This window comes from Triturus cristatus, chromosome 1_1 (genome assembly GCF_964204655.1).
Source record: "Triturus cristatus chromosome 1_1, aTriCri1.1, whole genome shotgun sequence".
NCBI classification, from domain to species: domain Eukaryota; kingdom Metazoa; phylum Chordata; class Amphibia; order Caudata; family Salamandridae; genus Triturus; species Triturus cristatus.
Window position 1 is genome coordinate 636,682,706 of NC_140579.1, and position 13,548 is coordinate 636,696,253.

Consider the following 13,548-nt stretch of genomic DNA (forward strand, 5'->3'; position numbering starts at 1 on the left):
GGTGGTGTTTCAGGATTTAGGGCATTCCAGTGGTGTTTGGGGCGTGTAGGGGGTGTTACTGGGGGTGGTGTTTCAGGGTTTGGGGCAGTGCAGTGGTGTTCGGGCAGTGTAGGGGTTCTTGCAGGGGTTCTTGCAGGGGTGGTGTTTCAGGGTTTAGGGCAGTGGTGTTCGGGCAGTGTAGGGGGTCGTGCTGGGGTTGGTGTTTCAGGGTTTAGGGCAGTGCAGTGGTGTTTGGGCAGTGTAGGGGGCCGTGCTGAGTTTGGTGTTTCAGGGTTTAGGGCAGTGCAGTGGTGTTCGGGCAGTGTGAGGGGTCGTGCTGTGGCTGGTGTTTTATGGTTTAGGGTAGTGCAGTGGTGTTCGGGCAGTGTAGGGGGTAGTGCTGGGATGGTGCTTTAGGGTTTAGGGTAGTGCAGTGGTGTTCGGGAAGTGTAGGGGGTCATGCTGGAGTAGTGTTTTAGGGTTTAGGGCAGTGCAGTGGTGTTCGGGCAATGTAGGGTGTCGTGCTGGGGGTGGTGTTTTGGGGTTTAGGGCAGTGCAGTGTTTGGGCAGTGTAGGGGGTCGTGCTGGGGTGGTGTTTTAGGGTTTAGGGCAGTGAAGTGGTGTTTGGGCACTGTAGGGGGTCATGCAGGGGGTGGTGTTTTAGGGTTTAGGGCAGTGCAGTGGTGTTCAGGCAGTGTAGGGGGACTTGTAGGGAATGGTGTTTCAGGATTAAGGGCAGTGGTGTTCGGGCAGTGTAGGGGGTCTTGCTGCGTGTGGTGTTTCAGGGTTTAGGGCAGTGGTGCAGTGGTGTTCACGCAGTGTAGGGGATGTTGCAGGGGGTGGTGTTACAGGGTTTAGGGCAGTGGTATTCGGGCAGTGTAGGGGGTATTGCTGGGGGTGGTGTTTCAGGGTTTAGGGCAGTGCAGTGGTGTTCGGGCAGTGTAGGGGGTCATGCTGGGGGTTGGTGTTTCAGGGTTTTGGGCAGTGCAGTAGGTCAGGCGGGGACTGGTGTTTCAGGGTTTAGTGCAGTGCAGTGGTGTTCGGGCAGTGTAAGGGGTTTTGCTGGGGGTGGTGTTTCAGGATTTAGGGCAGTGTAGTGGTGTTTGGGCAGTGTAGGGGTCCTACTGGGGGTGGTGTTTTAAGGTTTAGGGCAGTGCAGTGGTGTTCAGGAAGTGTAGGGGGTCATGCATGGGTGGTGATTCAGGGTTTAGGGCAGTGCAGTTGTGTTCGGGTTATGTAGGGGGTCATGCAGGGGTGGTGTTTCAGGGTTTAGGGCAGTGCAGTGGTGTTTGGTCAGTGTAGGGGGTCTTGCTGGGGGTTGGTGTTTCAGGGTTTAGGACAGTGCAGTGGTGTTGGGGCAGTGTAGGGGGTCTTGTGGGGGGTGGTATTTCAGGGTTTAGGGCAGTGCAGTGGTGTTCGGGCAGTTTAGGCGGTCGTGCTGGGGCTGGTGTTTCAGGGTTTAGGGCAGTGCAGTGTTGTTCGGGCAGTGTAGGTGGTCATGCTGGGGCTGGTGTTTCAGGGTTTAGGGCAGTCCAGTCGTGTTCGGGCAGTGTAGGGGGACGTGCTGGGGTTGGTGTTTCAGGGTTTAGGGCAGTGCAGTGGTGGTCGGGCAGTTTAGAGGGTAGTGCACGGGGTGGTGTTTCAGGGTTTAAGGCAGTGCCGTTCTGGTCGGGCAGTGTAGGGGATCATGCAGGGGGTGGTGTTTCAGGGTTTAGGGCAGTGCAGAAGTGTTCGGGCAGTGTAGGGGTCATTCTGGGGGTGGTGTTTCAGGGTTTAGGGCAGAGCAGGGGTGCTCAGGCACTGTAGGGGGTCGTGCTGGGGATGGTGTTTTGGGGTTTAGGGCAGTGAAGTGGTGTTCGGGCAGTGTAGGGGGTCGTGCTGGGGTGGTGTTTTAGGGTTTAGGGCAGTATAGTGGTGTTCAAGCAGTGTAGGGGGTCGTGATGGGGGTTGTGTTTCAGGGTTTGGGGTAGTGCAGTGGTGTTCGGGCAGTGTAGGGGGTCATGCAGGGGGTGGTGTTTCAGGGTTTAGGGCAGTGCAATGTTGTTTGGGCAGTGTAGGGGGTCTTGCAGGGAGTGGTGTTTCAGGGTTTAGGGCAGTGGTGTTCGGGCAGTGTAGAGGGTCTTGCTGGGTGTGGTGTTTCAGGGTTTAGGGCAGTGGTGTTCGGGCAGTGTAGGGGATCTTGCAGGGGGTGGTGTTACAGGGTAGAGGGCAGTGGTATTCAGGCAGTGGTATTCGGGCAGTGTAGGGGGTCTTGCTGGGGGTGGTGTTTCAGGGATTAGGGCAGTGCAGTGGTGTTTGGGCAGTGTAGAGGGTCATGCTGGGGGTGTGTTTCAGGGTTTAGGGCAGTGGTGTTCGGGCAATGTAGGGGGTCATGCTGGGGGTGGTGTTTCAGGGTTTATGGCAGTGCAGTGGTGTTTGGGCAGTGTAGGGGGTCATGCTGAGTGTGGTGTTTGCGGGTTTAGGGCAGTGCAGTGGTGTTCGGGCAGTTTGAGGTGTCGTGCTGGCGCTGGTGAATAAGGGTTTAGGGCAGGGTAGTGGTGTTCGGGAAATGTAGGAGGTCATGCTGGGGCTGGTGTTTGAAGGTTTATGGCAGTGCAGTGTTTGGGCAGTGTGAGGGGTCGTACTGGGGCTGTTGTTTTAGGGTTTAGGTCAGTGCAGTAGTGTTCGGGCAGTGTAGGGGGTCGTGCTGGGGCTGGTGTTTCAGGGTTTAGGGCAGTGCAGTGGTGTTCGGAGAGTGTAGGGCGTTGTGCTGGCTGGCATTTCAGGGTTTAGGGCAGTGCAGTGGTGTTCGGGCAGTGTAGGGGTCGTGCTGGGGGTGGTGTTTCAGGGTTTAGGGCAGTGCAGTGGTGTTTGGGCAGGGTAGGGGGTCTTGCTGGGGGTTGTGTTACCGGGTTTAGGGCAGTGTTGTTCGGGCAGTGTAGAGGGTCATGCTGGGGGTGGTGTTTCAGGGTTTTGGGCAGTGCTTTCGCACAGTGTAGGAGGTCGTGCGGGGACTGGTGTTTCAGGGTTTAGGGCAGTGCAGTGGTGTTCGGGCAGTGTAGGGGGCCGTGCTGAGTGTGGTGTTTCAGGGTTTAGGGCAGAGCAGTGGTGTTCGGGCAGTGTAGGGTGTCGTTCTGGGGTAGTGTTTTAGGGTTTAGGGGAGTGCAGTGGTGATGGGGTAGTTAGGGGTTCGTGCTGGGGGTAGTGGTTTAGGGTTTAGGGTAGTGCAGTGGTGTTTGGGTAGTGTAGGGGGTCGTGCTGGGGGTAGATTTAGGGTTTAGGGTAGTTTAGTGGTGTTTGGATAGTGTAGGGGTCGTGCTGGGAATAGATTTAGGGTTTAGGGCAATGCAGTGGTGTTTGGGTAGTATAGGGGTCGTGCTGGGGGTTGGGTTTTAGGGTTTAGGGCAGTGCAGTGGTGTTCGGGTAGTGTAGGGTGTTATTCTGGGGGTGGTGTTTTAGGGTTTAGGGTAGTGCAGTGGTGTTCGGGTAGTGAAGGGGGTCATGCTGGGGGTGGTGTTTTAGGGTTTAGGTCAGTGCAGTGGTGTTCAGGCAGTGTAGGGGGTCATGCAGGGGTGGTGTTTTAAAGTTTAAGGCAGTGCAGTGGTGATCAGGCAGTGTAGGGGGTCGTGCTGGGGGTGGTGATTTAGGTTTTAGGGCAGTGCAGTGGTGTTCGGACAGTGTACGGGGTCATGCTGGGGTGGTGGTTCAGGGTTTAGCGCAGTGCAGTGGTGTTCGGGCAGAATAGGGGTTCGTGCTAGGGGTGGTGATTTAGGGTTTAGGGCAGTGCAGTGATGTTCGGGCAGTGTACGGGGTCGTCCTGGGTTAGTGTTTCAGGGTTTAGGGCAGTGCAGAGTTGGTCGGGCAGTGTAGAGGGTCGTGCAGGGGGTGGTTTTTTAGGGTTTAGGGCAGTGCCGTTCTGGTCGGGCAGTGTAGGGGGTTGTCCAGGGGGTGGTGTTTCAAGGTTTAGGGCAGTGCAGTGGTGTTCGGCAGTGTAGGGGGTTTTGCTGGGGGTGGTGTTTCAGGATTTAGGGCATTCCAGTGGTGTTTGGGGCGTGTAGGGGGTGTTACTGGGGGTGGTGTTTCAGGGTTTGGGGCAGTGCAGTGGTGTTCGGGCAGTGTAGGGGTTCTTGCAGGGGTGGTGTTTCAGGGTTTAGGGCAGTGGTGTTCGGGCAGTGTAGAGGGTCTTGCTGGGTGTGGTGTTTCAGGGTTTAGGGCAGTGGTGTTCGGGCAGTGTAGGGGATCTTGCAGGGGGTGGTGTTACAGGGTAGAGGGCAGTGGTATTCGGGCAGTGGTATTCGGGCAGTGTAGGGGGTCTTGCTGGGGGTGGTGTTTCAGGGATTAGGGCAGTGCAGTGGTGTTTGGGCAGTGTAGAGGGTCATGCTGTGGGTGGTGTTTCAGGGTTTAGGGCAGTAGTTTTCGGGCAGTGTAGGGGGTCATGCTGGGGGTGGTGTTTCAGGGTTTAGGGCAGTGCAGTTGTGTTCGGGCAGTGTAGGTGGTCGTGCCAGGGGTGGTGTTTCAGGGTTTAGGGCAGCGGTGTTCAGGCAGTGTAGGGGGTCTTGCTGGGGCAGGTTTTTCAGGGTTTATGGCAGTGGTGTTCGGGCAGTTTAGGGGGTCGTGCTGGGGCTATTGCTTCAGGGTTTAGGGCAGTGCAGTGGTGTTCGGGCAGTGTAGGGAGTCGTGCTGGGGTTGGTGTTTCAGGGTTTAGGGCAGTGCTGTGGTGTTCAGGCAGTGTATGGGGTCATGCTGGGGCTTGTGTTTCAAGGTTTAAGGTAGTGCAGTGGTGTTCGGGCAGTGTATGGGGTCGTGCTGGCTGGTGTTTCAGGGTTTAGGGCAGTGGTGTTCGGGCAGTGTAGGGGGTCGTGCAGGATGTGGTGTTTCAGGGTTTAGGGCAGTGCAGTGGTTTTCAGGCACTGTAGGGGGTCTTGGTGAGGGTGGTGTTTCAGGGTTTGGGGCAGTGGTGTCCGGGCAGTGTAGGGGGTCTTGCTGGGTGTGGTGCTTTAGGGTTTAGGGTAGTGCAGTGGTGATCGGGTAGTATAGGGTGTTGTGCTGGGGATGGTGTTTTGGGGTTTAGGGCAGTGAAGTGGTGTTCGGGCAGCGTAGGGGGTCGTGCTGGGGTGGTGGTTTTGGGTTTTGGGCAGTGTAGTGGTGTTTAAGCAGTGTAGGGGGTCGTTATGGGGGTTGTGTTTCAGGGTTTGGGGTAGTTCAGTGGTGTTTGGGAAATATAGGAGGTCATGCTGGGACTGGTGTTTTAGGGTTTAGGGTAGTGCGGTGGTGTTCAGGCAGTGTAGGGGATAGTGCTGGGGTGGTGCTTTAGGGTTTAGGGTAGTGCAGTGGTTATCGGGTAGTATAGGGTGTCCTGCTGGAGTAGTGTTTTAGGGTTTAGGGCAGTGCAGTGGTGTTAGGGCAGTGTAGGGTGTCGTGCTGGGGATGGTGTTTTGGGGTTTAGGGCAGTGAAGTGGTGTTCGGGCAGTGTAGGGGGTCGTGCTGGGGTGGTGTTTTAGGGTTTAGGGCAGTGTAGTGGTGTTCAAGCAGTGTAGGGGGTCGTGATGGGGGTTGTGTTTCAGGGTTTGGGGTAGTGCAGTGGTGTTCGGGCAGTGTAGGGGTCATGCAGGGGGTGGTGTTTCAGGGTTTAGGGCAGTGCAATGTTGTTTGGGCAGTGTAGGGGGTCTTTCAGGGAGTGGTGTTTCAGGGTTTAGGGCAGTGGTGTTCGGGCAGTGTAGAGAGTCTTGCTGGGTGTGGTGTTTCAGGGTTTAGGGCAGTGGTGTTCGGGCAGTGTAGGGGATCTTGCAGGGGGTGGTGTTACAGGGTAGAGGGCAGTGGTATTCAGGCAGTGGTATTCGGGCAGTGTAGGGGGTCTTGCTGGGGGTGGTGTTTCAGGGATTAGGGCAGTGCAGTGGTGTTTGGGCAGTGTAGAGGGTCATGCTGGGGGGGTGTTTCAGGGTTTAGGGCAGTGGTGTTCGGGCAATGTAGGGGGTCATGCTGGGGGTGGTGTTTCAGGGTTTATGGCAGTGCAGTGGTGTTTGGGCAGTGTAGGGGGTCATGCTGAGTGTGGTGTTTGCGGGTTTAGGGCAGTGCAGTGGTGTTCGGGCAGTTTGAGGTGTCGTGCTGGCGCTGGTGAATAAGGGTTTAGGGCAGGGTAGTGGTGTTCGGGAAATGTAGGAGGTCATGCTGGGGCTGGTGTTTTAAGGTTTATGGCAGTGCAGTGTTTGGGCAGTGTGAGGGGTCGTACTGGGGCTGTTGTTTTAGGGTTTAGGTCAGTGCAGTAGTGTTCGGGCAGTGTAGGGGGTCGTGCTGGGGCTGGTGTTTCAGGGTTTAGGGCAGTGCAGTGGTGTTCGGAGAGTGTAGGGCGTTGTGCTGGCTGGCATTTCAGGGTTTAGGGCAGTGCCGTGGTGTTCGGGCAGTGTAGGGGTCGTGCTGGGGGTGGTGTTTCAGGGTTTAGGGCAGTGCAGTGGTGTTTGGGCAGGGTAGGGGGTCTTGCTGGGGGTTGTGTTACCGGGTTTAGGGCAGTGTTGTTCGGGCAGTGTAGAGGGTCATGCTGGGGGTGGTGTTTCAGGGTTTTGGGCAGTGCTTTCGCACAGTGTAGGAGGTCGTGCGGGGACTGGTGTTTCAGGGTTTAGGGCAGTGCAGTGGTGTTCGGGCAGTGTAGGGGGCCGTGCTGAGTGTGGTGTTTCAGGGTTTAGGGCAGAGCAGTGGTGTTCGGGCAGTATAGGGTGTCGTTCTGGGGTAGTGTTTTAGGGTTTAGGGGAGTGCAGTGGTGATGGGGTAGTTAGGGGTTCGTGCTGGGGGTAGTGGTTTAGGGTTTAGGGTAGTGCAGTGGTGTTTGGGTAGTGTAGGGGGTCGTGCTGGGGGTAGATTTAGGGTTTAGGGTAGTTTAGTGGTGTTTGGATAGTGTAGGGGTCGTGCTGGGAATAGATTTAGGGTTTAGGGCAATGCAGTGGTGTTTGGGTAGTATAGGGGTCGTGCTGGGGGTTGGGTTTTAGGGTTTAGGGCAGTGCAGTGGTGTTTGGGTAGTGTAGGGTGTTATTCTGGGGGTGGTGTTTTAGGGTTTAGGGTAGTGCAGTGGTGTTCGGGTAGTGAGGGGGGTCATGCTGGGGGTGGTGTTTTAGGGTTTAGGTCAGTGCAGTGGTGTTCAGGCAGTGTAGGGGGTCGTGCAGGGGTGGTGTTTTAAAGTTTAAGGCAGTGCAGTGGTGATCAGGCAGTGTAGGGGGTCGTGCTGGGGGTGGTGATTTAGGTTTTAGGGCAGTGCAGTGGTGTTCGGGCAGTGTACGGGGTCATGCTGGGGTGGTGGTTCAGGGTTTAGCGCAGTGCAGTGGTGTTCGGGCAGTATAGGGGTTCGTGCTAGGGGTGGTGATTTAGGGTTTAGGGCAGTGCAGTGATGTTCGGGCAGTGTACGGGGTCGTCCTGGGGTAGTGTTTCAGGGTTTAGGGCAGTGCAGAGTTGGTCGGGCAGTGTAGAGGGTCGTGCAGGGGGTGGTGTTTTAGGGTTTAGGGCAGTGCCGTTCTGGTAGGGCAGTGTAGGGGGTTGTCCAGGGGGTGGTGTTTCAAGGTTTAGGGCAGTGCAGTGGTGTTCGGGCAGTGTAGGGGGTTTTGCTGGGGGTGGTGTTTCAGGATTTAGGGCATTCCAGTGGTGTTTGGGGCGTGTAGGGGGTGTTACTGGGGGTGGTGTTTCAGGGTTTGGGGCAGTGCAGTGGTGTTCGGGCAGTGTAGGGGTTCTTGCAGGGGTTCTTGCAGGGGTGGTGTTTCAGGGTTTAGGGCAGTGGTGTTCGGGCAGTGTAGGGGGTCGTGCTGGGGTTGGTGTTTCAGGGTTTAGGGCAGTGCAGTGGTGTTTGGGCAGTGTAGGGGGCCGTGCTGAGTTTGGTGTTTCAGGGTTTAGGGCAGTGCAGTGGTGTTCGGGCAGTGTGAGGGGTCGTGCTGTGGCTGGTGTTTTTTGGTTTAGGGCAGTGCAGTTGTGTTCGGGCAGTGTAGGGGGTTTTGCTGGGGGTGGTGTTTCAGGATTTAGGGCATTCCAGTGGTGTTTGGGGCGTGTAGGGGGTGTTACTGGGGGTGGTGTTTCAGGGTTTGGGGCAGTGCAGTGGTGTTCGGGCAGTGTAGGGGTTCTTGCAGGGGTTCTTGCAGGGGTGGTGTTTCAGGGTTTAGGGCAGTGGTGTTCGGGCAGTGTAGGGGGTCGTGCTGGGGTTGGTGTTTCAGGGTTTAGGGCAGTGCAGTGGTGTTTGGGCAGTGTAGGGGGCCGTGCTGAGTTTGGTGTTTCAGGGTTTAGGGCAGTGCAGTGGTGTTCGGGCAGTGTGAGGGGTCGTGCTGTGGCTGGTGTTTTATGGTTTAGGGTAGTGCAGTGGTGTTCGGGCAGTGTAGGGGGTAGTGCTGGGATGGTGCTTTAGGGTTTAGGGTAGTGCAGTGGTGTTCGGGAAGTGTAGGGGGTCATGCTGGAGTAGTGTTTTAGGGTTTAGGGCAGTGCAGTGGTGTTCGGGCAATGTAGGGTGTCGTGCTGGGGGTGGTGTTTTGGGGTTTAGGGCAGTGCAGTGTTTGGGCAGTGTAGGGGGTCGTGCTGGGGTGGTGTTTTAGGGTTTAGGGCAGTGAAGTGGTGTTTGGGCACTGTAGGGGGTCATGCAGGGGGTGGTTATTTAGGGTTTAGGGCAGTGCAGTGGTGTTCAGGCAGTATAGGGGGACTTGTAGGGAATGGTGTTTCTGGATTAAGGGCAGTGGTGTTCGGGCAGTGTAGGGGGTCTTGCTGCGTGTGGTGTTTCAGGGTTTAGGGCAGTGGTGCAGTGGTGTTCACGCAGTGTAGGGGATGTTGCAGGGGGTGGTGTTACAGGGTTTAGGGCAGTGGTATTCGGGCAGTGTAGGGGGTATTGCTGGGGGTGGTGTTTCAGGGTTTAGGGCAGTGCAGTTGTGTTCGGGCAGTGTAGGGGGTCATGCTGGGGGTTGGTGTTTCAGGGCTTTGGGCAGTGCAGTAGGTCAGGCGGGGACTGGTGTTTCAGGGTTTAGTGCAGTGCAGTGGTGTTCGGGCAGTGTAAGGGGTTTTGCTGGAGGTGGTGTTTCAGGATTTAGGGCAGTGTAGTGGTGTTTGGGCAGTGTAGGGGTCCTAGTGGGGGTGGTGTTTTAAGGTTTAGGGCAGTGCAGTGGTGTTCAGGAAGTGTAGGGGGTCATGCATGGGTGGTGATTCAGGGTTTAGGGCAGTGCAGTTGTGTTCGGGTTATGTAGGGGGTCATGCAGGGGTGGTGTTTCAGGGTTTAGGGCAGTGCAGTGGTGTTTGGTCAGTGTAGGGGGTCTTGCTGGGGGTTGGTGTTTCAGGGTTTAGGACAGTGCAGTGGTGTTGGGGCAGTGTAGGGGGTCTTGTGGGGGGTGGTATTTCAGGGTTTAGGGCAGTGCAGTGGTGTTCGGGCAGTTTAGGCGGTCGTGCTGGGGCTGGTGTTTCAGGGTTTAGGGCAGTGCAGTGTTGTTCGGGCAGTGTAGGTGGTCATGCTGGGGCTGGTGTTTCAGGGTTTAGGGCAGTCCAGTCGTGTTCGGGCAGTGTAGGGGGACGTGCTGGGGTTGGTGTTTCAGGGTTTAGGGCAGTGCAGTGGTGGTCGGGCAGTTTAGAGGGTAGTGCACGGGGTGGTGTTTCAGGGTTTAAGGCAGTGCCGTTCTGGTCGGGCAGTGTAGGGGGTCATGCAGGGGGTGGTGTTTCAGGGTTTAGGGCAGTGCAGAAGTGTTCGGGCAGTGTAGGGGTCATTCTGGGGGTGGTGTTTCAGGGTTTAGGGCAGAGCAGGGGTGCTCAGGCACTGTAGGGGGTTGTGCTGGGGATGGTGTTTTGGGGTTTAGGGCAGTGAAGTGGTGTTCGGGCAGTGTAGGGGGTCGTGCTGGGGTGGTGTTTTAGGGTTTAGGGCAGTGTAGTGGTGTTCAAGCAGTGTAGGGGGTCGTGATGGGGGTTTGAGTTTCAGGGTTTGGGGTAGTGCAGTGGTGTTCGGGCAGTGTAGGGGGTCATGCAGGGGGTGGTGTTTCAGGGTTTAGGGCAGTGCAATGTTGTTTGGGCAGTGTAGGGGGTCTTGCAGGGAGTGGTGTTTCAGGGTTTAGGGCAGTGGTGTTCGGGCAGTGTAGAGGGTCTTGCTGGGTGTGGTGTTTCAGGGTTTAGGGCAGTGGTGTTCGGGCAGTGTAGGGGATCTTGCAGGGGGTGGTGTTACAGGGTAGAGGGCAGTGGTATTCAGGCAGTGGTATTCGGGCAGTGTAGGGGGTCTTGCTGGGGGTGGTGTTTCAGGGATTAGGGCAGTGCAGTGGTGTTTGGGCAGTGTAGAGGGTCATGCTGGGGGGGTGTTTCAGGGTTTAGTGCAGTGGCATTCGGGCAATGTAGGGGGTCATGCTGGGGGTGGTGTTTCAGGGTTTATGGCAGTGCAGTGGTGTTTGGGCAGTGTAGGGGGTCATGCTGAGTGTGGTGTTTGCGGGTTTAGGGCAGTGCAGTGGTGTTCGGGCAGTTTGAGGTGTCGTGCTGGCGCTGGTGAATAAGGGTTTAGGGCAGGGTAGTGGTGTTCGGGAAATGTAGGAGGTCATGCTGGGGCTGGTGTTTTAAGGTTTATGGCAGTGCAGTGTTTGGGCAGTGTGAGGGGTCGTACTGGGGCTGTTGTTTTAGGGTTTAGGTCAGTGCAGTAGTGTTCGGGCAGTGTAGGGGGTCGTGCTGGGGCTGGTGTTTCAGGGTTTAGGGCAGTGCAGTGGTGTTCGGAGAGTGTAGGGCGTTGTGCTGGCTGGCATTTCAGGGTTTAGGGCAGTGCAGTGGTGTTCGGGCAGTGTAGGGGTCGTGCTGGGGGTGGTGTTTCAGGGTTTAGGGCAGTGCAGTGGTGTTTGGGCAGGGTAGGGGGTCTTGCTGGGGGTTGTGTTACCGGGTTTAGGGCAGTGTTGTTCGGGCAGTGTAGAGGGTCATGCTGGGGGTGGTGTTTCAGGGTTTTGGGTAGGGCTGGGCGGACTTTGCGTAGCGCCACTACGCAGAATTTTGAAAAAATTTGTGGAAAACGAGAGCACTTCCTGAGTAGGGCTGGGCGGACTTTGCCTAGCGCAACTACGCACTATTCTGAAGAAAATTGTGGAAAACGAGCGCACAACCTCATGGACTGTGTGCCCGGGACGGGTCCCTCGTGCTTGGGCAGGCTCCCCGACCTCCCCAGCCTGGCTGTGTTGAGAAGCAGGGACCGGCCCCGGGCCTCCTGATTTTTGGTCAGGGCCTGGGATCCCACGTCCTGCGGCCTGCCAAGTGTCCATCTGCCCGGGACAAGGGACCCTGGTGCAGAGCCCCGGAGCCCTGCAAGGGCAGGCGGGAGCCCTACCGCTATGGCTCGGTGTGGGCAGCTGGGAGTCCTTCCGGTCCCGGCCATCTGGTCGCACCTTTCCCTCGGCCATCTGGTCGTGCGCAATGCTTTCCAATGGGGCGACCAGATGGCCGGGCCGGCCTGGAAGTCCCGATGAGGGTCCATTCGCCTCGCGGATCCCAGCCAGGGCTCCAGCAGGCCGGGCGCGTCCGCGCCTAGGGTCCCCTCCGTCACTCGGAGCGCGAGGGTTACAAGAAAGGTGGGTAGCCTTCCTCCGGATTAGTAGGGGCAGGGTATGCCGGGACACCCCTCCTGGGGATTGCGGTTCTCAGGCGGGGACCAGATGGGCCAAGCCCGGACGACACTTCCCCGGGGCGTCGGGTGCTTCCTCCTCCAGCCCGCGGCGAGGCAAAGTGCCCAGGACGGGCTCCATGGGTCCCCCGGGCGTCCCCCGAGGCCTGCAGCCCCAAAGCCCTGCAGACCCTGGAGCCCTTCAGCACGGAGCCCTGGAGCCCTGCAGGCCCGGAGCCCTGCAGGCCCAGGGCCCTGCCGCCCCGGAGCCCTGCAGCCCCGGAGCCCTGCAGGCCCGGAGCCCTGCAGCCCCGGAGCCCTGCAGGCCCAGAGCCCTGCAGCCCCGGAGCCCTGCAGGCCCGGAGCCCTGCAGCCCCGGAGCCCTGCAGGCCCAGAGCCCTGCAGCCCCGGAGCCCTGCAGGCCCAGAGCCCTGCAGCCCTGGAGCCCTGCAGCCCTGCAGCCCTGCAGCCCTGCAGCCCCGGAGCCCTGCAGCCACGGAGCCCTGCGTGGGCAGGCGGGAACCCTACCGCTATGGCTCGGGCAGACGGGAGCCCTTTCAGTTGCCGGCCACCTGGTCGCTCCTTTCCCCTCGGCCATCTGGTCGCGCGCAATGCTTTCCAATAGGGCGACCAGATGGCCGAGCTGGCCTGGAAGTCCCGATGAGGGTCCATTCGCCTCCCGGATCCCAGCCGGGGCTCCAGGAGGCCGGGCGCGTCCGCGCCTAGGGTCCCCTCCGTCACTTGCAGCGCGCTGGTTACAAGAAAGGGGGGTATCCTTCCTCCGGATTAGTAGGGGCAGGGTATGCCGGAACACCCATGCTGGGGCTGTGCGGTTCATTGCCGGGGACCAGATGGGCTACACCCGGGCAACATCCTCCCAGGCCTCCGGGGCTTCCCTCCTCCGGGCCGCGGCATGGCAAAGTGCCCAGGGACGGGCTCCACGGGTCCCGGGCAGTCCTCCCCCGGGCGCCCAGGCCCCGAGAGCTCCGGTGGACCTCCCCGTGCCCGAGGCCAACCCGGGAAGCAGAGTCCCCCCCGAGCCCTTGGTGTGAGGGTGGGCAGGCGGGAGCCCTACCACTATGGCTCGGGCAGCTGGGAGTCCTTCCGGTCCCGGCCATCTGGTCGCACCTTTCCCTCGGCCATCTGGTCGCGCGCAATGCTTTCCAATGGGGCGACCAGATGGCCGGGCCGGCCTGGAAGTCCCGATGAGGGTCCATTCGCCTCCCGGATCCCAGCCAGGGCTCCAGGAGGCCGGGCGCGTCCGTGCCTAGGGTCCCCTCCGTCACTCGCAGCGCGCGGGTTACAAGAAAGGAGGGTATCCTTCCTCCGGATTAGTAGGGGCAGGGTATGCCGGAACACCCATGCTGGGGCTGTGCGGTTCATTGCCGGGGACCAGATGGGCTACGCCCGGGCAACATCCTCCCAGGCCTCCGGGGCTTCCCTCCTCCGGGCCGCGACATGGCAAAGTGCCCAGGGACGGGCTCCACGGGTCCCGGGCAGTCCTCCCCCGGGCGCCCAGGCCCCGAGAGCTCCGGTGGACCTCCCCGTGCCCGAGGCCAACCCGGGAAGCAGAGTCCCCCCCGAGCCCTTGGTGTGAGGGTGGGCAGGCGGGAGCCCTACCGCTATGGCTCGGGCAGCTGGGAGTCCTTCCGGTCCCGGCCATCTGGTCGCACCTTTCCCTCGGCCATCTGGTCGCGCGCAATGCTTTCCAATGGGGCGACCAGATGGCCGGGCCGGCCTGGAAGTCCCGATGAGGGTCCATTCGCCTCCCGGATCCCAGCCGGGGCTCCAGGAGGCCGGGCGCGTCCGCGCCTAGGGTCCCCTCCATCACTCGCAGCGCGCGGGTTACAAGAAAGGAGGGTATCCTTCCTCCGGATTAGTAGGGGCAGGGTATGCCGGAACACCCATGCCGGGGCCCCGGGTCGGGGTCTCCGGCCCCGGGCGCCGTCCCCCGGCCTGTGGCACCGCCAAAGGCCCGGGACGGGGTTCCGTTGTGGCCGGGGTGCCTCCCGTGGCTGGATTGGGTTCAG